The 25919-nt window shown below is 43.7% G+C and overlaps 1 protein-coding gene across 1 annotated transcript in view; it reads right to left on the reverse strand.

Annotated features, from left to right (window-relative positions):
- CERS3 (ceramide synthase 3) overlaps window positions 1-23513 on the reverse strand; it is a 104662-nt gene extending 81149 nt beyond the window's left edge. Inside the window, exons 1-2 of the mRNA XM_080809367.1 lie at window positions 22946-23513; window positions 15106-15206 (exon numbers count right to left, since the gene is read on the reverse strand). The gene's annotated coding sequence lies outside the window, so the exon portion shown is untranslated. The remainder of the gene's footprint in view (window positions 1-15105; window positions 15207-22945) is intronic.
- Window positions 23514-25919: the final 2406 nt, after the last annotated feature.

A 25919-nucleotide genomic window follows, 5' to 3' on the forward strand; every position in this document is an offset into this window, starting at 1 on the left:
GACAAAATTAAGAGGAATCAATAAATAGGACTTCCTCAAAATGAAAACTTTGTGTGTGCCAAGAAACACCATCAAGAGAGTGAAAAGACAATCCACAAGATGGGAGAAATACCTGAACGTCACACATTTGATAAGGGATTTGGACTTAGAATAGAATAAGAACTCATGCAACTCAGTAAGAAAAGGACAAATAATCCATTTCAAAAATGGACGAAGAATCTGAATTTGACTATTTCACCAAAGAAGATAGACAAATGGCCACTAAGCTCATGAAAAAAAAAAATGCTCAACCTCATTTCCATGAGGGAAGTGCAAATCACTTCCATGCTCAGAGCTACTGTTCACACCCACTAGGATGGCTATCATCATGAAGATAGCAAGTGTTGGCAAGGATGTTGAGAACATGGCGGGTGGGAAAAGTGAAATGCTACAGCTGCTGTGAAAGACAGTCTGGGAGCTCCTTGAAAGATTAAACGTGGAGTTACCACATGACCCAACAATTCTATGTGTAGGCATTCAAGGGAATATTCCAGGGCATTAAAATGATTCATGCTACAACACAGATGGTTCTTAAAAACATGCTAAGTAAAAGAAGCCAGACACAAAAGGCCACACAGTGTGTGATTCCATTGATGTGAAGTGTCTAGAAGAGGTAAATCCACAGAGACAAAAAGAAGGTTACTAGTTCCTCGGGGGGTATGAAGGGAGTGTGGGGAGAAACACAAAGTGGCTGACGAGGGGTACAGGGTTTCTTTTTGGGGTGATGAAAATGTTCAAAGATTAAAATGCGGTGTGGGTTGTACAACCGTGAACATGCTGAAAAACACTGACTTGCACACTCTTTTAGATGGGTGAGTTGGATAGCCTGTGAATTATATCACGAAAAGGAAAAAAGAAAAACTGTTAAGAAGTCTCCTCAGTTTCAATCCTTTTACCCCAGAGCTCACCCTGAACTTCATGCTATAGCTCTCCGTTATTTCATTTATGGGGCTTATGTGTTACCTCCCCAATTCACCTGTGTCCATGAGCCCAGAAAAGTCATTAAGTGAAGGAAAGACTATATACCTCAATTCAGATTTCAGCACGATTTAAAGTTCATGACTTCTTGGAGGAAGGAAACAGCAGGCTTTAAAGCAAGAACAGACTAACTGCCCTGAAGGCAAAGTGACTGCCCTAGCTGACAGCCTCTTTGGGGGTAAGGGTACTTGGTAGACATCCACAGGCCAACATTTTAACTCTAGCCATGGGCTTTAAAACCCAGGCTACGCCTCTCACCAGCCTCTCTACCAGCCTGTTATTTCTCTCAGGATGAGATCAGAGGCTAAACACAGAGAAATGAGCTGAAGAGAACTGGGGCCAGCGGTCTCCAATCCTCTGGGCTGCTTCGGTTTACTAGCAGGAAACAAATCACAATCTGTCAGGCTCCTGCTAGCTGCTCCTAAGGCCACAAGCCTGTGCCTGTACCTCTAGCCTCCTTCATAGCCACCTTTTCCTGACTCTAGTGTACTAGATGTGCCATTTTGGATGTAGCCCAGTGTCCGGCTCTCAGAGCAGCAGGGGACATCAGCACTGTGCGGGGAGTTGGTGCACTGCCTTTCCCACTGTGAGAGCCAAGGGAGACCATCCTCCATCTGCTGAGAGTTGGCTGGGATGGCCTTGGCTTGGCCAGTTGGACGCTTTCCTCAGGACTTTGAGTCTGGAGCAGAGAGCGATATCCAGCAGCAGCAGCAGACGGCATCCTGCCTAGGCTGCTGCTGCTGAAAAGATAGTTGTCATCTCTCAGCTTTTTGGCCTTCCTGATTGCCTTGGTTTCTTGGTTTCCACTGTCATCCAAGTCTGGTCCACCAGCCTTCCGTCAGGGCTGTGAGTCCCTTCCAATGACGTCCTTTGTTTAAGATAGTAAGAGGTGGATTCTGTTGTCTCTAACTATGAGATTTTAAGTGGAGGAGGAACTGGGGGCATTTGTCGGTTCCTCCCTCTGATCTCATCTTGCTGACAATGGGCACTCGTGTATCCCCTTCTCTCCCCCTCATTTTTGCTTCTATTCTGCCTAAGTTTCAAATCTGACAGTGACATTATTACTAGTCACCACTTGAGGTATTTTTCAATGTAAAAGAGGGTGCTGGCTTCTTTGACACAGACTTAAATAGGTGCTTGGTAGATGACAAGACATTTACCTACCCAGCGAGTAGAGCAACACCTTTATGCCACATTAACTAAGTATCACAGTATTTCAATAATAACCAGGGGGGAAGGGCATTAGGCAATCCTGACATGGGGAAGTACCGGCATTTTTTCAGAGTCCATAGGTGACGGCTCTAAGAATAGTCCTGAGCATTTGCAACAATGAATCTGTCATTCAAGACCCCTTTCCCCATGGCTCCTTCACTTCTTGGACAGTCGGAGAAGCCCACTGATTCCCACAGTCAATTTATAGCCCACCTCTCATCTTGATTCATTTTGCTCAACTCTAGGACTTTACGGCAACTGAAATATCGTCAGCTCTGTTGACTCTTTCATCTCTGCTTGGTGTGCTTTTTAAGCAAAGGTATTTATTTACTCCTTGACTACTCCCAGTGCTTTTTTGTTCTCACCAGCTACACAAAAGTCCCCCTTTCCCATCCCATGTCCATTCTCTCAGTCCTGAAACTCATATTTATATAAAAGTATCTGAAGGAAATGTACTATTTACATTAAAAATATCTGAAGCTCTTTTTAAAAGTAAGAAAAATGTGCAAGAAAAACACCTGTGGTTATTTCTTTATACTTCGCAGAAGAATCGGTATTGGAGGTGGCATCATAGCCCAGCTGTGTTTTCCCACCTGCCAATACTGTGGAAGTTTTAAACCCTATTTTCGACTCCAGCTGCCAGTCGTTTGCAGGAAGACAATCTCCCTAATGTAGGTTTTTATGACTCATTATTTTCTGACCTCATGGATACAGAACCCAACAGGGTGAAGGAAGCCTGTTGAGCCACTTTCTCAGATGAACACCATTAAATTTGACCTTAGGACTGAAGAAATAAAACCATCTGGGCCACAAGTTTATCACTATTTGAAGCAACATTTTTGCAAAGTACTAAAAAAATGTGGCCCTCTGACCCTTGCTGAGGTAAGAACTCTGAGTCAGGCTGATGTTTTGGGCAAGTTATGAAATTCTGGTAATTATCTGTGCAATATCTACTGTAAATAACCACAGCGCCTTCGAAGATAACTCTCCAGAACATATCTCTTGGCTAGAGGAGGGTGACAAGAGAGTGTCTCTACAGAACAGAACACATCTCTCCCAGAAAAGCTGGTGACCGGAAGTGGGAAATTAGGCAGACAACTCTAATTGAATTAAAGGTGTATTCCTGAGTGATAAAGTGAAACAAGGACACGTTGGAATCAGCGCTCACTATCTCAGAGCATCATTATGGTTGGAGGAGGTGAGAGTTGGTGAGAATTTTGGAGACTGGGTGACCAGTTGGTTATGGTAGGATGAGGGTTCTCTGGTGACATAAAGTCAGCTCCAACAGAACATGGACCTTGCCTGGTTTGTTTACTGTTGTATACCCAAGGCTTGCCACAGAGTAAACACTAAATAAGTATTTGTTGCATTCAACAGAAAGGTAACCGAGGCGGAGTGGACTTTTGAACACTCCAGGAGCAATGCTATAGCCAAAAATGATATCTGGTTTCGCTATCTACAAACAATCTCATTTTTATCAGTTGCAAAACAATTTTTAAAATTTGGTGCAAGGGTATCAGGTAAACATGTTTATCTACATTTAATCTGTTTGTGTTCTCTTTGGAATGAACTCTACCAACTCAGCCAAAAAAACTGGTTATGCCTCAAGATAAAACACAAAGGAAAACATCAACAGCTACTTGCTTCCTGTCACTAGTGTAAGAATGGAGCGAATGGCAAATTCCAATTCTAAAAGCATTTTAAATTGTGCCATTGCAAATGGATAAGACAAGGCAAATGACAGAGCAACTTACCTCTGGGGGCTATTTATTATGATGGAGTTAGTGCATTGAAAGCCTATAAATGCCTGGGCTTATCGTAAGAGGAACAAACAAACCAACAAACCCTACACTTTCTGTAGAGAGGTAGTTAACTTGCAACAAGATAATAAGTGATTCTTTCATTTTAAATTTTACCTTGATATCAGTTTAAAGACTTGAAGAAATTCAAAACACACCCACAGATTTAAAAAAGAACAATTCAGAGTATTTGCAAACAAAACCAGGTATCACCTCAAAGATGTCATTGAGGGGCATCAGGAGGTCCTGAGTTTCCAATCATTCTGCCTTTTATTTATAGTCCCCCTACACCCCGGCCCCCAGGTTTTACATGGGCATGTGACTGCCCTACCACGTGAGACATTTCCCAACATCCCCTGTAACTAGATGTGGCCATGTGTGACTACATCTGGGTCAAAGACACAGTGATAGCATTGATTTGAGTAACCTCCTTAAATACCAAGCTGTGTGTCCTGGCTTCTCTCCTTCTTCCTTCTTAATAACTGAAAATAGGGATGACAGGATATAGGAGCAAGCTTTGAGGCCAAACAGCCCATTTTCCTGGCTACATACAAGAGAAATAAACTTTTACCTTCTCTGTAAGTCACTGAATTTTGAGTCCTTTTTGTTTTAACTGCTTAGACCATAATTTGAACATATAAGGGAAAATTTAAAGGAGAAGTAAATAAGTGCTATATTGCTGTATTGTATTATATTGCTTCCAGGCAGATTATAAAACCTGGAGACATCTGCTCATCAAATTACTGTTTAGAGAATAAAAAGGAGACCTACAGACTGGGAGAAAATATTTGCAACATTTGAAATAGAAAGTACCTGTATCTACAATACATAAAGAGCTCCTGAAATTCAATAATAAAAAAAATCAGGAGACTTCTTCCATAAGTCATTTGGGGGCATGTTTTTCCATTAATGTTCTGCCTACTGGGGAGCATCCTAATTATTTACTCTGCCTTTGGGGCGTCTTGTATGGAGCTGGTGCCAATTATCAATTTATTGCCTCTCAACTCCCAAATTCACTCTTTTTTACCCACTGTGTGAAATGGTCTGGTGCCTTTCCTATTTTCCCTTTGCCAGCTAGCCCTGGAGTTGTCAGTAGAGGACGGTGGAGAGACGTTGCAGGATGAAAGGGTTTTACTTCCTGACTCTGGTGCATCCCAGTAAAAGGCTCCAGGAGCCCCTGGCAGCCAGCAGACTCTCCTGGCAACCCTCTTGGGAGTTTCATAGTACAGTGCCTCCAATGAGACACTTTACAGTGAATAGCCCTCCCTGTACCCTAGAGGGTAGATATCTGGCAAGTTCCAGGGAGCTGCTTTCCAAACTATTCTGCTAGTACCAGGAGTAACTCCTCTGTTCCCTCCCCAACTGGTCTGCCCCTCAAGGGGCTCCGGGAAGGGTGGTGTTTCCTTGCAGGCTCTGGTTCAGCCCCAAGGGTTATAAGTTTCCTAGAGCAGTGATCCTTATATTCTTTAGAGTTCTTCCTACTGGCCAATGCCTCATGTTTCCGATCTTGATTGGGCCCAGACAGCCTTGCTGGAAAAGTCTAATCTTATGTGCTTAATCTAATACTAATTCGCAAAAGCTCAAGTTATCCTGAACAAGTAAAAAAAAAAAAAAAAAAAGAAAGAAAAAAAATCTTCTGGAGTTCAAATTAGAAGGGAGAGTCTTCTCATTTTCCCCTTCTAATACTGTGTAGAGTTTGCGTGTAGATTAAATGATGCGTTGAGATTTCAGGAAGATGTGCTTCTGCTCCTTTCCTCCTCGCTCCATTCTAAAGCTTAGGTTAACGTCCCATGAGCTGGCTATCACTTTCTACAAGGGCAACAATTCCTCCCTGTTAGTAAACGTAATTGGGATATTTTCCCAGCAAAACTAATAAACCCCTAAAATGCCAGCTAGGCACTTGGCATCTCTATGGGGTCAAGTTCTCTTTGAAGCCAGGGCTATCCCCCAGTGCTATTCTCTTTAGGCCATGTTTCTCTTGGCTCTGTAATAAAATTTCACAATATGCCTTGATCTAGGGTCCCAACAGAAATCGTCCCTTCCTAACTAACTTAAATATTGAGCCAACGAAGTTCAATTCCTAGAAAATCACAAGTTGCTGTTTGCTGTTGTGTGCAGAAGAAAGCCCATTTGGGGACGGCTCTGCCAGAGGCTTACTGCCCTGAGTGGCTCCAGCCTCCTTTGAAGGCAGCTCCTTGGGGCCCTACCCCATCTCGGGAGACTCCTATAAATGAGAAGCTGTGACAAGCCCCCAGGCCACTGGGCCCCTGTCTGCTTTTCCAGGCTTTTGCCTCCCTTCCCCTTCACTCTGAGACCCCACAAGCCGGGTCTGGTTTCTGACCCTTGAGAAAAAAAGACAAAGTTCTCTCCTGCTTTCAGGCATGTGCATTAACTATTCTTTCTGCCAGACACCCCTTCCCCATCTTTACCCAACTCTCCTCTCCTTGTCCTTCAAGCTTCAAAGAAGGATGAAGCCTCCCCAAGATCTCCTTGAAGACTTCTTATGACCCCTACTCCCCACTGCTCCAAATCCAAATCATCGACTGCCATCGCTCCATGTTCTTTTCCTTCATAACCTGTATCAATTGGTAAATATATGTTTGCATATTGATTTGATTAAAATCTGGCCCCCTCCTCAGACTTCAAGATGCAGGACAGTAGGCACGACACCTGTTCTGCTCCCAAGAGCATCCCTAAGTTGGCATACTGTAAGGGCACAAAGAGTTAAGTGCTCAATAGATATTAAGGGAACTTAGTATATAGCACAGTGGTCAAGTCCATGGATTTGGGAATCCAGACTGCCTGGGTTCAAGGCCTTGTTTTGACACTCCGAGAACTGTGTGCCCTCAGACAGCTAACTTATTGTCAGTTTCCTCATCTACAAAACAGGTGATAACTGCACCTCCCTGATAAGGTTGTTAAAGGGTTAAGTGAGTAACTATCTGTAAATCACTTTATCACATGCCTGTTAAATAATCGATTGGAGTCAAGCTCTTAAATACCATTCGCCCTTCTAAAGAGAGGAGCAAAACGAACTTTCAGGTCCCAAAATTCTGTAACTGACACCTGTTAAATTAAAAGAAGTCTTTTAAAAATAATATACAGTGCTGTGACTTAGTTAAAACACTTACATTTTAAAAAAGCCTAAATGATACTGCCGCTTAGGGTAACAAATTTTAGGAGTCACTAAAATATTCAAACCTACCTTGGAATATATATGAAACTGGACAAAAAAATATGTTTAGGCTATAGCTAATAAATAATACTTCAGTGTTCATAATAATGATTGTTTTAAAAATATGGAATATTTAAGTCCATTTTGAAATGTTAATTCTATGCAATAACATTCCGCTAATATTAAAAATTATATTTACCAACATGCGAAATGTTTAGACATGTAAAAAAATTCAAAATTATACCTATACTTTAATTATATGATGGTATATGATTTCATTATTTTTTTTAAAGATTTATTTATTTGACAGAGAGAGACACAGCGAGAGAGGGGAACACAGTGGGAGAGGAAGAAGCAGGCTTCCCACAGAGCAGGGAGCCTGATGTGGGGCTTGATCCCAGGACTCTGGGATCATGACCTGAGCTGAAGACAGACACCTAATGACTGAGCCACCCAGGAACCCCTGATTTCATTATTATGCTACTTTATACATATACATCTAAATGTGTGTGTGTGTGTGTGCGCGCGCACATAAAGGCAAACCGAAGGAAACCTGAAAAAAGGGTAAAATCCCTAGTGTTGAAAATTTTTGAATTATTTTTACTGCTGGTAATTTGTTACTGTATATCCAAAATTAGGAAAATTAATAATTGATTTCTTATTAATGACTCAAGTCAACAAAGGTACATTTTGTTCTAAAAATCATACTCTCATCCAGTCCAGCCCTATCGATATGAAGAAAGAGTCCCAGGGAAATACAGGTGCCTTGTCCAAGCAAATCCAGGAAAGCCAGTGTTTTCCCCATACACACACAGCTACCCCTTACTAAGACGTGTTACTAAGGTGATTTATTTTGCATTAACATTTTGAGAGAGTAATCTTTCATGTAAATGTTTCATATACAAAAGCTAATAGCTGATTTGAAGTAAGGCAAGTTTGTTACCTACACAAAACTTCTCCCAGCCTTCTTGTTATACATGCAAAAGTTAACTCCAGAATCTTTTGTATTCTAACAATTTCAAAGAAAATAAAATGTGCTTCCATAGTCACTAGAAAGATAGGATCTTGAGGTCCATCTATAAACTGACTTCAGGGGTGCCTGGGTGGCTCAGTTGAGTGACTCTTGGTTTCAGCTCAGGTCATGATCTCAAGGTCATGGGTCAGGGTTGTCGGGATCTAAACTTAGTGAAACCGGGGAGCCTGCTTGAGATTCTCTCCCGCTCTCTGCCCCTCCCCCCTCTAAAAAAACCAGATTTAAACTGACTTTAGATTTCGAAGGTAATAAACATAAGACAGAAAATGCAGTTTAAGGAGGCAGTATTCACCAAATTTTCATTCTTCCAGATGCCCCTTCAACTTTATCACGTCTCTGCTGTATCTCTGCCCCAGTTGCTAAATGACAGAGATTGCCAAAGCCCAGGTCAAGGCCAAGAAAGTGGTAAGTGACCAAGGAAGTTTACTTACATTGGCAACATGGGTAGGAACTTGCAGAAAAACAACTATGACTGGAGTCAGCAGGATATGAAGCAAAGTTACAGAACAGACAAGTCTTAGAAGGATGTAAACCCTAGGGTTTAAAGAGAAGGGACCCAAGCTGATTGGGAGGGACTCTACAAGAAATTTACACAGGATCCACTGTTCGAAATTCTGCCTTCAAAGGCAGAATTCCCTCCCCCCTCTTGTTTTTTTAGTTAAATTTAGAAGTCGGCAATGTAAATTAAGAGTTGGGTAACTAGGCAATGCTGTTGCAATGTAAAGAAATGTTAACCCAATTAGCATCACGTCAGCATCTCCTTTCCAGTTGCTATTAAATATTTTGCTCCTCTCCACCAAGTCCTTCCTCACAAGCTCTCCTCCCTGGCCTGGTGAGTCACACATCTTGCTCCACAAATTACCCTGTTATTAGTCTCAGGGACAAGTGAGTGATGTAGGCAAGAGCTAGGGGGCTGGGAACCTTGCTGACAGTGACTCACTCCCAGAGGAGCCTGAGGAGAGGCCCTGATTCTGTCTCAGTTCTCCCAACTGAGAGGCGAGAGGACTGGCCTAGAGTCTGTAGAGCCCTCCTGAGGAGCGAGCGCTGAAGGGGGCTGCAGAAGCTTTCCTACCAGTTAGTCCCGGGCAAGAAGAGACAGCAAGACCGCCATATATATACACACACACACACACACACACATATATATATGCAATATACATATATATATTTGCAATATACATATATACATATATATGTACATATGTATATACATGTATATATGTACATATATATGTGTATATATATGTATATTGCAAATATATATATGTATATTTGCAAGCCTGTAATTGATGAATAAAATCCAAAATGAAAAAAAAAGCAGTCCTTCACATACCACCAAATTTGAGGAAGAACTATGGCTTTAGAGTCAGAAAGCCCAAGTCTGAGCCGTAGCCCTGCCTCTTAAAACTAGATGAACTTGGGGGCTGGGGTGGCACCTGGGTGGCTCAGTCGGTTGGGTGTCAGACTCTTGATTTTGACTCAGGTCATGATCTCAGGGTCAGGAGATCAAGCCTCATGTCCAGCTCCATGCTCAGCATGGAGTCCGCTCGGGATGCTCTCTCTTCCTCTCCCTCCGTCCCTCCCCCTGCTCTCTCCCTCCCACCTTCCTCTCTCTGAAATAAATATGTAAATCTTAAAAAACAGAAAAATCCACACCACTAAGTGAACTTGGGCAACTCAGTCTCTCTGAATTCTTTGCTAGCTCACTTGCTCAATGGTGCTGATTCCACCTTCCACAAAGACCTGTTGCAGATTAAGAGTGATTCATTATGTGGAAATACCTGAACGCAGTAAGGGGCCAGATCTATGTTACAGAGTCACGTTATCTTGTTATCTTCACCTTATTGGGTCTGGGCAAGACTCCCGATGTCAGGCTGGTTTAAACAGTAAGATTAAATGCTCAGTTTAAAAAGATTCCCCAAGGGAGAGTAACGGGACACACCTGCCCCTTCACAGAGGAACTGTCCCCACGATCTCCCCATCTCTCACTGTGGGGAAAAGATAACTGGCTTCATATCCTTCTTTCAGTAAGGGAAGCCTACCTAAAGGACACAGACTAGGCTAACCTAAACAGAAAACCTAGGAACAGTCTTGGACAGACTGTACAACACCATGTCATCTAGTTCAGACCTTTCAGACAATCAGACTCACCTGGGGTGATACCCAGGCCACTCCCCACAACACCCTGGGGTGGAATTTCTAGGACACGACCTGTGGGAACCCAAGGCCCAGTGGCTTCTCAAGGAAAAGGGGTTTGGGGCTCTGAATACCCAACCTCAGCCCTTTCCAGCTACCTGAGCTAGAAGAGCATGTGACTTTCTTCCCAGCCTTGAATTCCTCATCTATAAACTAGGAATGATATTTTCTATTTCTGTACAGCCCCAATCGGGATTAAATAAGGTCATGTGTCTAAATCACTCTGTAACTTGGGGCATATGGTGAGTGCGTTAGGAGTGTCACTATTTACCTTTCCCCATCAATGGCACCACGGACTTTGAGGTGGCCCAGCACTCAGCCCTCATTCACTGATTTCCTACAGTCCCCTAGTCAGTGGTAAGGCCACCTGGACTGAGTGTTGGAAAGGCTGCAGCTTTTCTGAGGGATGAGTGGGATCACCTGACAGGGTAACTCATTTCCTCAGTGACAGCAGGATTTCTTTCATCACTGGAACCCAACATGGGCAGTATCACCAAAGGAATCATTTTACGAAAGAGAGGAAAACCTACAGAAGGGTGTGGGGCCGCATCTTGATTGAGAAGGAATTTCGAACATCCCTCTCACAGATGAGGAGGAGGCCAAGTTCCTTTCAGGGAAGGACTTGGGGTTACTAAGGCACACCGATGAAGCAAGCCCCGAATTTCAATGTTTTAAAAATATATGCTTATGTAATAGTTAAAGGCAGGGTTTCCAGTCGCACAGCCTGCTGCCCCCGCAGAATGAAGCAGTCTTTGGAAAAGAACGAGATGACAAAGATTCTAGTAATCTTCAGGTGAGGGTGAGGTACAGTGGGCGGGGAACCTCCAGTAGAGGGCAAGAAAGAAATTCGCAATTGCTCCTTCTCAACAGTTTTCTTCACGGACTCTGAAATCACAAAAGAAGTTAGAAGGATAAAAGGCAAGATTTCCTTATGGCAAGAACTGCTGGTGTGGGGCTGCCTGGTAATCACTATTTGCTCCTTTGAGTAAATAGGGATGGGCCACCTCCCTTCCTTGGCTGGGACAGCTGCTTCCTCTGGCCATGGCCACTAGTCCTTGCTATTTGTTCACCATAGGAAAATAGTCCCTAAAATCTCGAAACGGAACAGAACGAGTCATTCCTGTCCAGTCTTGATCTACTGCAAGAAGCCCCTTAAAGGGGGAAAAAAACCCCAACAACCCCAAACAGAGATGGAGAGACAGACAGAGATCAAGAGACACAGAGATAGAGACTTAGGCAGGACATCTGCAAAGCCTATCTAGAACATAGGGAACATATTTCATGTATTCATTTTACTGTTTTTTGACTAATGATTAAACCCATAGCTTCAAATGTAGAGCTATTTTGCCTGCGAAAGTGTCTGGAAGGAAAACATCCGGGGTTTATTGTATGAAAGTGTAAAAATTAAAATTTCGGGGCGCCTGGGTGGCTCAGTTCCTTAAATGTCTGGCTTCGGCTCATGTTCTCAGAGTCTGGGGATCGAGCCTCAGTCAGGCTCTGTGCTCAGCGGGGTGTCTGCTTGTCCTTCTCCCTCTTCCTTTGCCCCTCCCCCCGGTTGCCCCCCACCAATAAATAACATCTTAAAAACAAATAAATAAAAACTCCCCTAGATTTCCAAACATTTCAAACATTCTTTCCGGAAGAGTATTCTTAACTTTCTCTCCAATACATTTTTATATAATTCTCATTTCAGTCTCTCTGATTTCCGTCTACCAGAGCAAATCAATGTTATGAATGAGAGAAAATACTGTGCTAACATATACAGAGTTACCTACGGCAAGGTCACATCTTGCACGTGGCCAATGTCTTTTTCCCTGCGGGACATAGGTCGGACATGTGTCAATGTGATTTTTCTGGCTACTCCTCTATTGATCCTGATTTGGGGTTCTCCGGGTTCTTAAGTCTTGTGCTTCTAAATCCTTTCTCCTTAGGCTAAGATTATCGGCTATTTTCTCAAATTTTCTTCTGCCAAGAAACACAATTAGCCGAAGTTCTCCTGGGAATAACCGGTCTGAATTGGGTGAAGCAGAACCACATGTGATCCTAGAGAAGGGACTGGAACAGAGATAACCCACAGGACAGGTGCCGGCTCCACGTGCTATTGGAGGGGATTCAGAGTTCCTCCTCCCTGTGGTTCCTGTTAGTGAAATTTCAGTATGGATCTCTCTTAAGGTCCTTGTCAAAGGAAGGCAAGCTCTGAAAGCCAGCCTCTGTGAATGGAAGGGTCACAGGATATTCAACAGCAAGCATCCCAGGTGCAAGCAATGTCCAAAACACACAGAGAATGGACTACTCTAAGCTTGCATCCAGTCTCTTGAAATATACCAAGACATGCCTAGCGGAGCCTCAACGAAGTCCTTCTGTTCAAGGGGGGAGGGAGAGCCCTGGGTGCTTCTCTTCCCTGCCCAGTAAAGCTGTTTCTCAGTAAATTCGTCTTCCTGGTAGTTTACGAGATCGGGAATGTTACTCCGCTGCCGCCTTATGAGATCTGAGCCATTTCAACCTTGCCATGCTGTTAGGTGGAGGTTTCTAGGGCGTGGTGGTAGGACAGGAGTCACATGTACATGTTCCACAGCAATTCTGAAATGCTCAGCCTCTGTCGCGCTGTCATGCATCAGTCAGTGACATCATTAAGCACCAACTGTGTACCGAGGGCACGCAGCTTCAGGCCCAGGAGCAGCCCTACCCTTTCTCCCTGGCCTTGTTTGAAAAAGACCTCAGTCTGGCCTTGCTCAGGTCATGCCTCTCTACCACTGGCTGAGGAGTCCATAGACCCAAGGCTGCAAGCCCACCCACACACCATACCCCCTTTCTAGACTTGTTAGGGATACCCAGGACCCCAGAATTCCCTGCCTAACACCTCCAAATCCTCTTTCAAGGCCTGCATGGACCCTTCCCCAGGTCTGTCCTCCGAAAAATGACAGCACAGTATACCCCTAGGCCTAGGAATGGCCAACAGCAGACTGTTGGGCAGAAGATGAAAAGACTCACACTTGGACACACACACAGAGGTGTCCGCACACATGGGCACTGGGGCCTCAAGCCAAGCAGGACAATTCTGGCGCTGGGAAGCGGGATAGGGTCAGGCTGAGAGCCAGACAACTCCACATGTCCTCTTGCCTTGGGGCCTGAGGGACAAGCCTGTCCACAGGGACTCAGCATAGGTCTGCCACTCTAGAAGTCCCAGGAATTCTGGAAGCCAAAGATGGATTCAGGCTGAGCAGCCACCAGAGGGGCTGGTAGCATGACAGAGACAGAAATCCTCAGGTAACTTCTGAGGGTCCTGCTGAACCGCTCCTCCCCAGAGAAGGCAACTTCTTTGTTAGCAGAAAGTGGTTCATTCACCCGGCTCCCCTAAGCTTCCCCCCGCCCCCGCACCCCCACCACCAGCAGGTTACCACTTCACTATAGAAAGCAGGCGGGGCAACACATTTGTGATCAATGGGTAAGTATCAAACATTTGTGATCAATGTTTTGTAAGAAGGTGTAGAAGAGTAGAGGCTGAAAGGTGGGGGTGGGGGGGGGCTTTGGTCAGGAACCCCTTCTGCATTCTCCACTGATCCACTGCGGATTGGCTAGGTAGGAGGTGGGGTGGAGGCCCGTGCCAGCGAGGCCTGTTTGTGCAGGGAAAGGGTCAGGGACGTGATTCAGAGGCCCAGCGGCTGTGCTACCTGCTTTCGCAGCTGTAAACTGGGAATAACAGCACTGTCTCTTCACAGACCATTACAGAAGTCAAGGCGACGATTACAATGGTAACTAGTAACTAGCACGCATATACAATGAACACAGTTTCTTTCACCAGCATTCGCTCCTTGTATCCTCACCACAATAATAATTATTCATGCCCCCAATTCACACATGCAAGGAGAAGTTGAGAGGGATCAAGGGACCTGCTCCAGGTGACACAGCCAGACCAAAGTTAGGTGCGGGGCTCAAAATGCTCCTTCTCTTTACAGGTCTTGATTTTTGTCTTTCATCCCTATTTGTGAACATGTGCTGTCATGCAAGTCATCACTTCTGATTGTCACTTTTGATGACTTTGAAGACATGTGATTTTCAAAGCCTGTTTCTCACAAGGAAGAGCCTGGGAGCTGGAAACTTGCAGGACAGACACAGCCAACTCTTCTTTCCAATTAGAAGCGGGGCTTGGGGGAAATTGGACGGTCAAGGGGGTGGGGGCGAGATGGGAGCACAAACTAGGCAAATACCGGCTAAGCTTGGGAGATATTCTTCACCTGGCGCTGTCAGAGGAAACTGTCACTCAACATCCCTCCTCTCAAAAAGAAAGGATCTAGGGGCGCCTGGGTGGCTCAGTGGGTTAAAGCCTCTGCCTTCGGCTCAGGTCATAGTCCCAGGGTCCTGGGATCGAGCCCCACATCGGGCTCTCTGCTCCGCGGGGAGCCTGCTTCTCTGCCTACTTGTGATCTCTGTCTGTCAAATAAACAAATAAAATCTTAAAAAAAAAAAATAAAGATCTATAGTATATCATAGAGAATAACACGGAACTTGCCTTGCCCAGAACACCGCTCCTTCCCAGAACACAGAAAACAATATCATATAATAATAAAGCTTTGGGGCACAGATATAGTTTACCAAGATCACAGTTAAGACAACACAGTAGAGGTGAAATAAGATAAAATAAAATAAAATAAAACGTAAATAACAGTAATTACCTTGACTATATAGGATAGCTTTCTGCGAAGAAATTCAAGTACTGTGTGTATAGGTATGTGGAGATATATGTAAAAGTTTCGCCTTTCCTTTCACAACATCCCTGCAGAAGCAGAAAAGGGAAACATAATTAATGGACTATACAATGATACCCGTAACTTTCCTTCCGGCTCTAAAATTCGAAGTCACCAGTGGCAGAATTTGGTGCAGGCAGAACTGGCCCTATGAATCAGTTTCGCTTGATTTGGGGAGTGTTTTAACATAATTTGTGCCGATATCTAAAATTCAGGAATTTTCACCAAAAAATCCAGATTCACAGCTTCACTTGAAAACAACAACAACAACAAAACAAAACAAAACAACCCAGAGGATCTGGCAGTAATCACAGGATGTGCAGGACTTAATTGAGGCATAAGCTTCATCAACCAGCTCACTGCTCATTTCAGTTACCTGCCCGGGCTTCTAAGGCATTAATATTATGATTCCTTACGCCTCTAAGATTCATCAATGGGAATTATGTCCTCAAAGTCAGTGCAACTTAAGTAAAGACAGTAAGAGCCTAGCACAGCCTCGAGTAGTGATTACAGTTCTATCAGCACATGGTTTTAGAAGAGCCACTTGTGGGGCGCCTGGGTGGCTCAGTGGGTTAAAGCCTCTGCCTTTGGCTCAGGTCATGATCTCAGGGTTCTGGGATCGAGCCCCGCATCGGGCTCTCTGCTCAGCGGGGAGCCTGCTTCCTCCTCTCTCTCTGCCTGCCTCTCTGCCTACTTGTGATCTCTGTCTGTCAAATAAATGGATAAAATTTAAAAAAAAAAAAAAAAAAGAAGAGCCACTTGCAACTCATTAGTGTCCTGGTTCTCCCTGCTGGCTCTCTAGGGGGACTTCCTGGAAAACATTTTTAAGCCATGCTCTCACCTGATTCAGAACACCTAAGTCAGGACCTCTGAAGGTGTCGTCCTGACATCAGCATTGTTATCATTGCTTAACAGACGTATTCATTAAAGCCCAGCACGCCAACGGTAGAGCAGCAAATCCCAGAAGTAAACACACCTGTGTTAGAACCAGCAGCCAGACCAAGAAGCGGGACACTAGCAGCACCCCAGGGCCTCCACTTCGTCTCTGCCCAGTTGCTACCCCACTTCCTCCAACTAACCTCGCCTGACCTCTAACACTGTGGACTCAACGTTGCCTGTTCTTGAACTTCGCACAATCAGAATCACACTGACGGCATTCTTTTGCCTCCACATTTTTCCGTCAGCAGTTGTGACTGAGACAATACCTAGGCTGACGTGTGTGTAGGAGCTGACTCATTTTCACTGGGGGTTGGTGCTCCATGGTACGACTATACCACAACCTCTTTTTCCATTCTCCTGTTGAGGGAAATTGGGGTTTTCTGAAATAAGGCTACTCTCTGTGAACATTCTTGACCGTGTCTTTGGTAAACACATGTCCACGTTTCTACAGGGCAATGGAAATGCTAGGTCACGGGTATATATACACAATTAATAGACTCTGTTGACCAGTCTTCTAGAGCTGTTGCGTGGATTTACACGCCCACATCTGTATGAGGGTTCCAGCTGTTTCACATTCTCACCAACACACCTACTGTCTACCTCTCACATTTTAGCCTCTCTGGTGGGTGTGTAGCGATATTTTACTGTGGTTTTGACATGCATTCTCCTAACAACCGATAAAGTTCAGCACGTTTCATGCTTCTTAGCCATTTGGATATGTTCTTTTGTGAAGCCCCTATGTAAATGTCTTGCCCAGTGTTCTATTGTGTTGGTCCATCTTTTCTAATGGGCTTATTTTTTTATTCTGGATATGACTCCTCCTTGTTTATATGTATGGCAATGTCTCCTTCCCTTCTGCAGCTGGTCTTTGACTCTCTTAATGGTAAGCTTTGATGGAAAGAAGTTATTAGTTTTAATAGAGTCCAATTTGTAGATCTTTTCCATATGCTAGTACTTTCTGCACCTTGTTTAAAAAAATCACTGCCCATCCCAAGGTCATTAATCTATCCTATTTTGTCATCTAGAATGATGCTGTCCAATAGAAAAATAGCGGGAGCTGAATACGTAATTTAAAGTTTTCTTGTAGTTGTATTTTAAAAAGAAAAAAAAAGTGAAATTCATCTTAGTAATGTATTTTATTTAACCCAACACATCCAGAATATTATCATTTCAACATACAATCAATATAAATATTATTACTGAGACATTTTGAATTCTCTCTCTCTACAGTCAGGTTTTGAAACCTGCTGTGCGTTTTGCACTTAGAACCTATCTCTAGTGGCTCAGCCACGTTTCAGGGACTCAGCAGGGCAGTGGTTGCCATAGTGGACAACACAAATCTAGAAATTATAGTTTTACCTGCCAGTTTTATTTTCCACATCTACATTAACATTCAGATATGTATACACCTTTTAAAATTTTATTTATTTGTTTATTTTAAGAGAGAGTGTGTGTGAGCACATGTGCATGAATGAGAGAGGGGCAAAGAGGGGAGGAGGAGGAACAGGGAGAGACTCTCAAGCAGACTCCCCAGTGAGCAGGAGCCCCATGCGGGCCTTGATTTCATCACCCTTGAGATCATGACCTGAGCCCAAACCAAGAGTCAGATGCTTAACCAACTGAGCCACCCAGCACCTCTGTATATAAATTTTGAGATTAGAATCAAGACTCAGGGGGCACCTGGGTGGCTCAGTGGGTTAAGCCTCTGCCTTCGGCTCAGGTCATGATCCCGGGGTCCTGGGATTGAGCCCCGCATCGGGCTCTCTGCTCAGCAGGGAGCCTGCTTCCCCGCCTCTCTCTGCCTACCTCTCTGACTACTTGTGATCTCTGTCTGTCAAATAAATAAATAAATAAAATCTTAAAAAAAAAAAAAAAAGAATCAAGAGTCAGGTGTTTTTTTTTCCATCTGTATATTCAAATGACCATCCCTTCTGTATAGTATCAATGTTATCATAAATCAAAGGTCCAAACACAGAGAGGCTTATTTCTATAATCTCTAGTCCATTTCCTTGGTCAACTGTGCTTTTGGCATTTAGCATTTTTTTTTTTTTTTAGTTCCCTAGTTAATTCTTATATTCAGCCAGTATTGAGAACCAAGAGGCTGACCAAGAGGTCACAAAATTTGTCAGTAGTTATGACCAGAAATTTTATAGAGAGGAGCAGAATGGAATAGAATAGAAAAGATTGATATGTGCAGTATTGTTTCATGAAACTTTTATTTCCACTAGAGTGTGTGTGTGTGTGTGTGTGTGTGTTTCTAAATTGAGGTCTAAGGAATATTTCCTACCATCAATGATTGTCCAAAAAACAGTTTAAAATCCACGACAATAGTGTCATCTGTGGAGTAATTACTTGGGAAAATTAGCTTGCATATTATTCTATAGTCATCATCTAGAAATGCTCTGAAGTTTCACTCGTACACAACTGGTGATAGACCAGACCTCCACACAAAGCAGATCTCCATTTGAAACAAGTCAGGGAAAGCCAGTTACGGCTGGTGGAACAGGAGGAGCTCATTAGAAAGCCTGTGACTTTGACCCAAAGAGGAATATGATAATGAGTTCGTGATGTGAACATTGCAAATGAAAATTGCTAATCTGCACAATTTGAAATTTGTTCAGCATCAGCGGATTTTAGGTTTTTCAAGTTTTAATTGGATGTCAAACAAGAAAACAAAATTTGAGGGGAAGAAATTAAAGCCATTTTAGTTATTAAATGATGTTAAATAACCTTTGTTATTGAAGAAAATGCTCTCAGAGTATTTGCTTGAATCTTGAAATGCTTATTTAATTGTTCAGCCTACATCAAGGTCAATCTAATCAACAATAATTTATTGACTCTCCACTAAAATATGTCTGGCAAAGGAATCAAAATGACAGAAATAGACTTTGTTCTTGCATACAAGAACTCCATGGAGAAAAATGGATTGTGGCATATGATTTTCCCTTCTTTTAGAACATGGATATAGTAAATAAAAATGATTTGAAGCCCCTTAATGTAATATTTTATCTCTTCAATCAACCTAAATTCATCCTTAGCTGTGATTTTTATAGTTTTCCCATTGAGAGGGAAAGGAGAGATGTATTTGGTGGTCATTTTGCAATATATACAAATATTGAATTATTATGTTGTGTGCCTGAAACTCATATCATGTCCTCCATCAATTATACCTCAATTAAAAAAATTAAAAAGCTGGGGATCTGTTTTCATTTCTCCCTTCTCCAGTCCTAATGACCAAATGTCACATGTTTCAGAAGGCACAGCTACAAGATGGAAGGAGACAGAGCCATCTATGACAGAACTTTTCCTGTCATAGGAAACCATAAAGGAACCAATAAAGTTGGTTGCACACATACACAATATTATATGTATCTTTTGGTTTTGTTTTTATATTGTGCACCAGCACATGAAATGTGTGTGTGTGTGTGTGTGTGTGTGAGAGAGAGAGAGAGAGAGAGAGAGAGAGAGACTATATGGGGTGTGTGTGTATAAATCCTAAACAAACAGATTTGGATACTTTCAATAAATATCTCCATTTCTTGCTTTCATAGAGATATAATTCAGAGATCAATAAAAAGGAAACGTTCCATGAAATCAAAACTTTCATAAACCAAACACCAACTATGTTAGGCCTCTGGTCTGTTCAGTTACTCTCCTTAAGAATGCAGTATGAACCCTCCCCACAGACTCTCCAGTGACCAGGTGGGCAAAAAAAAAAATTTTAAATAAAATAAAAAGTAAAGAAATGGTTATTAAAGCAAACCAAATCCCTTTAATTTTACATTTGAGGGGAATCTGGACACACAGCTTACGAAATTTTAAATTCTCATACTTAGGAAGGGTGACATTTGTTTCAAGGTCACCCAAGCTAAATTAGTGTGCTCAGACTTTAAGATTTAATAATAATGAAATTTGGGAATAACTCTTTTAAAAACACAGTGATTGCTATGGTTTATTTACAATCAAACATCTGTCTACCATCACGGAAAGCCCTGTGGAGAATTTTGGCTGTTAAAGTGTTGTACAAGGTCAAAGATTCTTAATATCCCCCATTCACTTGCTATTTGAGGATTTTATACCTAAGCCCTAGTTTATTTTAATTAGGTTTTTAGCTTGGTTTATGTTCTCGTCATTTAAAAAAAACCCTCTACAAGACGAAATTTTAAGGTAATATGTAGGGTAGGACCAATACAATGATGAGATTGATTGTTTCATCGGGCTTAGGAAAACAAGTCTCTTTACTTTACACAGACTTCTTTCATGGTGCTAATTGTCTGATCTGTGTAGGGTGTCCCAAAGATGTCTTCAATCATTCTGGGGCCACCAAATAAATAAAACAACAAACCTGGGCCATGGAGGACCAATAAGGCTGGTGTTCTGGGTGTGCAGGTGTTTCTAAGAGAAGGGACACCTGCATTTGATTCCAAAGGGAGCTCCCTTGTGTTCCTTTAATCTCTCTGCCATAATATGCAGTTCATCAGGATTCAAAGTTAGGGACAGATCGCCAAAACACCGTTCTTGATGCCAACTAGCCCATTTGATGAACTTGACGATAGGCCTTTGGCCAGTAAATAAGCCAATTGCTCTTGTCCAAATCCATTTTTATAAAGGTGTATTATCTCCAGTTAAATCTTTGGACTACATCCCTAAATTCACATTGGGGAGGCCTTGGAAAGCGCAAGGCTGTTGTACAGATGGCCTGGAGCCCAGGGTGAATGAATGGTTGCCACACTACGCTCTGTGTTTTATGAGACCTTGGAGCCAGACCCTCCCCCCATGCACAGCCTGCCGGTAGTGCCTTGGGGGCCTCAGAAAACTCCAGTGAAGTGTGTGTGTGTGTGTGTGTGTGTGAAAGAACACATAAAAACATATCTTTCCTATAACTGTGCAATGATTTGCACAACAAACGACCCTTGCGAAAGAGGTATCTGTCGTCCTTGCCTTTTGCCTGATTTTACTATCCTCTGGGGGACTCTTAACACAGGACGCTCACTGCTCTGCTTCAGGGGGGTGTGTCAAAGCCAGATGGGCTCCGCCATAGAGGACTTAAATAATCACAACCTGATTCCCAAAGGAAGTCAGTGACACTATGCGAGACTAAACCAGCCCCCGTCAGCCCCCGTGAGGGCAGAGTCTTGTCTCCCTCGATCACTGCTGTTACCCCGAGTCCAGAAGAGGATCTAGTTCACGGAAGGCATCAGCAAATAACTGGAGAAATGAACACTGTACGTATCGAAAGCCTACCATTTGTCAATCATGCAAAAGTCTCTTTCTGTTGCTTCTAACAAATGGCCCTGAGGGATGGGTATTTGAATAATTAGCTTATAAATAAGGAAACTGAGGTTTGAAGAATTTCACTGACTTGCTGAGGTCACACAAGCAGTAAGCAGAAAGCAGGGATTCAAATTTAGATCTGTCTGCCTTTCTAGCCCATGTTCTGTCCACCACACCATGCCTTCACTCCAGGAGAAGCAAACTATAGACTGACCCTAGTGTTTTGCTATAAGATACTGAGTTAGGGTATTTACATATTATGGATTCAGGAACCCCTCCGCATGACAAGGACTCTGAAGGGCTGAGAACGGGATAGGAATAGGGAGGGCTTCAATCCTGTATTTCTGTATGGGAAAGGCCACAGAATTTGGGTTTCCTCACTTCCCTGCTCTGCCACTGTACCTCTCACCAAACCCAAATGTTCTCATCCGAGAACTGCATAACATGAGTTCTCTCTCACTGAATTAACTGGGAAATGCATTTATGCACAGCAAGGACTCCACACATGGAGATTATTTCCAACCCAGAATTATGTAGATTATTACCAACCCAGAATTATCTTCAAATTCATGCCAATTAATTTAATTGTTTTTAGAAACGGCAGAAATATTTTTAGAGGGAAGACTATACAAGTATTACCTATTTTCCCCTTAAAGAATTTACCCCTTTGTCCAGCAAATTCTACTGATGAAATTTGAAGTGGCAACCCCTTTAAAAAAAAAAAAAAAAGGCTTGTAGGGGAAGCGGTATGAAGGTGCTATTTAAAGTCAGAACCATCACTCGTGGTATAGAAGGCACTGGAATAGTACGGATTGATGAATCAATGAATATGCATTCTCTGGTGAGTCCCCCAAGTGTCTTTCCCTCGCCCCGTGTGTAAGGCTTTCCAGCAAATAAAGTTGCCTGAAAGAACATCCTGGCTAAACATGTACGCTGGTTAGAAAAAAAGAAAAACTATTATGTTTCTCTCCCTGAGGCTGCAGTTGTCGAACTAATCAGCTAATGTCTTCTGGACACAGCATGGAGACTGTCTCGCTCAAGATCGAGCCAGCTTAGGGGAGTCTGCCGCTGTGAGGCGAGCAAGTCCTGCCTTGTTCCACATTTAAGACATTCTGAAGTGGTCTGAAATGGCCTTGGCCATGCCACCCGGAGATCTGCGGTCACTCTCTTCATTTCTCCTTCCTCATAAACCGGGCTGTGCCGACGGAGGGCTCAGCCTCCTGTGATTCCACAGGCTGAACAATCCTGCCTAGTCCTACATCGAAGCTGTTTCAACTCGCCACAGAGCAAGTGCTACAGGTCAGAGGAGAAGTTTGGCCCCAGCATTTGCTCCACGACTGAACGCTTCTGAAGTCAAACTCATCAGGCGATGGGCTTCAAATCTCTCTTTCGTGTATCTCTCCCTGAAGAGCAGACCAAAAATGAGCATTTTGAACATCTCTCTCTCTCTCTTTCTCTCTCTCTCTCTCTCTCTCTCTCTCACACACACACACACAGTCAAGGCCAATGTGGTCTGAGCATTCTCAAATGGTAACATCAATGAAATGGTGCCTACCTTCCAGAAACTTCAGTCCCCAAAAGATGCCCCTTGCCTGTGAAGAGCAGTCAGAGCCAGATTTCCAGCGTTCCAGTCAGCCTCGTTCTTGTCAGAGAGCAACACACCTCATCTCTGCGTGAGCTCTGAAATTCTTTCAGAGAGACCCACCCTCTAAAGTTGCACGTCTAGATTTCTGACTGAGGGCGATGGGTGACGTGAAGCAAAGCTACTGGATGGCACCTTCTGGTTCTTCCTGATGGGATGTTGCTTCCTGTTTCACCACTTGGGAGAGGAGAAAACTGGAGTTCAGTCAGACGCGGGATTACAAATGCATGAGTTGCCTCACCTTGTTGGTTCTGGTGCACACGGCCATTAGCCAACTACCGAACAAGATGGTCTCTGCTCTTTGTCCTCCAAGGAAGGGGTTTAGGCGGTGGAGAGAAACCTGAAACACTGTTGACAAGCCCACACCATCACCGGAGCGGGCCTGACAGCCATGGCACTCTCTAGAAGCCTGTGAGTACTGGCGGGGCTCTGTGCTAACGAAATCACCACCACAACCACCACCAGCACGCCCTGAAAATGCATCGACTGAGGAGCATCAGAGCCCGGAAAGGCGACCTCTCTGCCTGGCTCCTGGCAACTCGGCGACTAAATTCCCTTCTTTTGAACCACACCATGCCCCCAAACTGAAAGTCTGGCCCCCTTTTCCTTTCAGAATAGTCAGAGGTAATTCTCTTTGTTTTTGTTTCTGTCAGCCTCCGAGAACAGTCACAGACATTGAAAGACAAACCTGTTAGTAGCAGGATACCAACAGTTGTCCGCCTCTCTGCCTCAAGCACTTCAATTTCAAAGGCAAGGTTGTCTACAGTGTTTATTTGAGACGGGAGACCTTTGGGGGCCGTTTCCACTTTCTCTTGCCTGCAGATGAAACCACTCCGGGTGTGGATTATTTAAAGGTGCCTTGACGAGCAAGGAAGCTTCGGCAAGTTGGTTCTTGTACCCCTGGGAGCCAAAGCTCACCTCCCAGGCGGTTCAGCAGCGCCGCCCACTCCGAAGGCCCTGACTCAAGGCCCTTCCCGTCAGCCGACCTCAGCTGCTGAGAGACGTCTCCCTTCTCCCGTCAGCTAATCGATGACAGCAAATTAAAAATTGACTAGAGGCAGAGAGGGGGGAAAGGCCAGTGTCCGACTCCACAGGTTCTCAAGTTTCACTAAGTGAATTCAGTTCGAAGGAGGAGGATCGGTGAAGGCCCATTCGCTGGACGCTCGGGTACTTTCCTCCTGGCCTGTTTTTCTCTTCCCAGACTTTCTTCTCGAGGTGAAGGGGTTCTAAAATTTTAAAGCCCATCTGGCAGGAGGGCTGAACTTCCAGCAGAGTGGTCCCTAAGTGGGGCAGGCTGTGGTTCGGATCCCGTTGCCAGGCGACTATGTACAGTTTCCTGGTCTTCCTGACCCCACACTGTGCCTTTCTTGGTCCATCCGCCCCCAGCTGCCACCCGACTTACCTTCCTAATTAAAACTGTTTTTCTTTATCATGTCTGTCTTCCCTGCTGATAAAGCTCTACCAGTCACCTTTTCCTTATAAGACTCCTTAGCAAGGGAGACTGGTTCCTGGTTACAATCTACCTCGCTCAACACCTCCTCCATGATCAAAAGAATCCTATTATCATCGGCCGCACTGAGTCACTGTCAAGGTGTAGTCCCTTCTTCCTTCAGGGACAGAGGCAAAAACTAACCTGTTGCCCAATCTATGCAACGGAGTGCAGTAGCCGGAGAGACTGAAGTGAGGAATTCTGATGCTTTGTGAGTTGTGACCTGGGGGAGCTGTGTTGCTTACACATCAGTCCAGGGTATCTGCCCTTGACCCCTTTACGGAGGACAAATAAATACAAGTATGGTTCTTTTGAAGACTCCTATGGTCATGCCTTTTCCCTTTCCTCTCTCTCACTTGTGCCTCATGATAAATTGATCAAGTCACTGCTAACAGAGGGGAGAGCACCCTGGGAAGCATGACAGAGCAAGAGGCCTGTGTGGGCGTCACTTCTGCTAGGTAATACTTAACTGTCTCATTTTATGAGAAAGGTTTAGAAGTGAGTTAAGGTATTAAATCTGTTGTATGTTTTAGATCCTCATTAATAGAGGTTAAGTTGTTTATTAAACATTAATGGTTCAATGTGGCTTTAAAAGTGAACATGACACCTCTGACAATTAAAAGTAGGCAGTTAAGCCTGATATTAGGGGACAAGTTTTGTGGGGAGCAGAAGGGGCGGCATGACAAAACCCATGGGATTTTATACACAAGAGCAAGCTTGTTACTAAATGTTACTTAAGTGGGTAAGCTTGGAAAACACCTACTGAGTCTTTTTCCAAGAGTGAAACAGGAGAGGGGGAGAAGAGCAGTGAGGACTTTTGCAAACACAGTCGAAATTCTGGAGGACCACTTAAGAACTTACAAGAGAAAAACAGGGTAAAGAGGACACGGGGAAATGGCCCTGGGGCCGCAGCAGGAAGCTTGGAACTAGAAACTATGTCCAGAGCTCTGTTAGCCAGGAACAGAAGGTACCCGGGGTGTAGACACAAAGGAAAGGGAAGTGGGACAACTTTTGATATTCTAAATGGCATGGTACGTTGCAAACCTCAGGCTAATATTCTAAAGAAGCAAATGTTAAGTTTGATGGAATTGACCTGCTTTTACCTCCAAGGAGAGAATCCCTTTTGAGAAACTTAGTGAATACACTTTGGGCCATATTGATCATAACCTAATGAGTCTGATTTGGGAGGCTTTTATGAACAAAAGCTCTGTTTTCTGATAGTGCTTGATCTTATCATTTTCACAGACTTTTCCAATAGACAGAAATGTTAAGTCAAAATGCTACCAAACTGCATATTCCTTAAATAGATGTGTGGAGAAACTCCTATGGGATCTAACGAAACAAGCCAATGACTTCACACATGCCAGGAATCTGAAGACTAGATCTTCTTGACATAAA

This window comes from Martes martes (assembly GCF_963455335.1).
Source record: "Martes martes genome assembly, chromosome: 7".
Lineage (NCBI taxonomy): Eukaryota > Metazoa > Chordata > Mammalia > Carnivora > Mustelidae > Martes > Martes martes.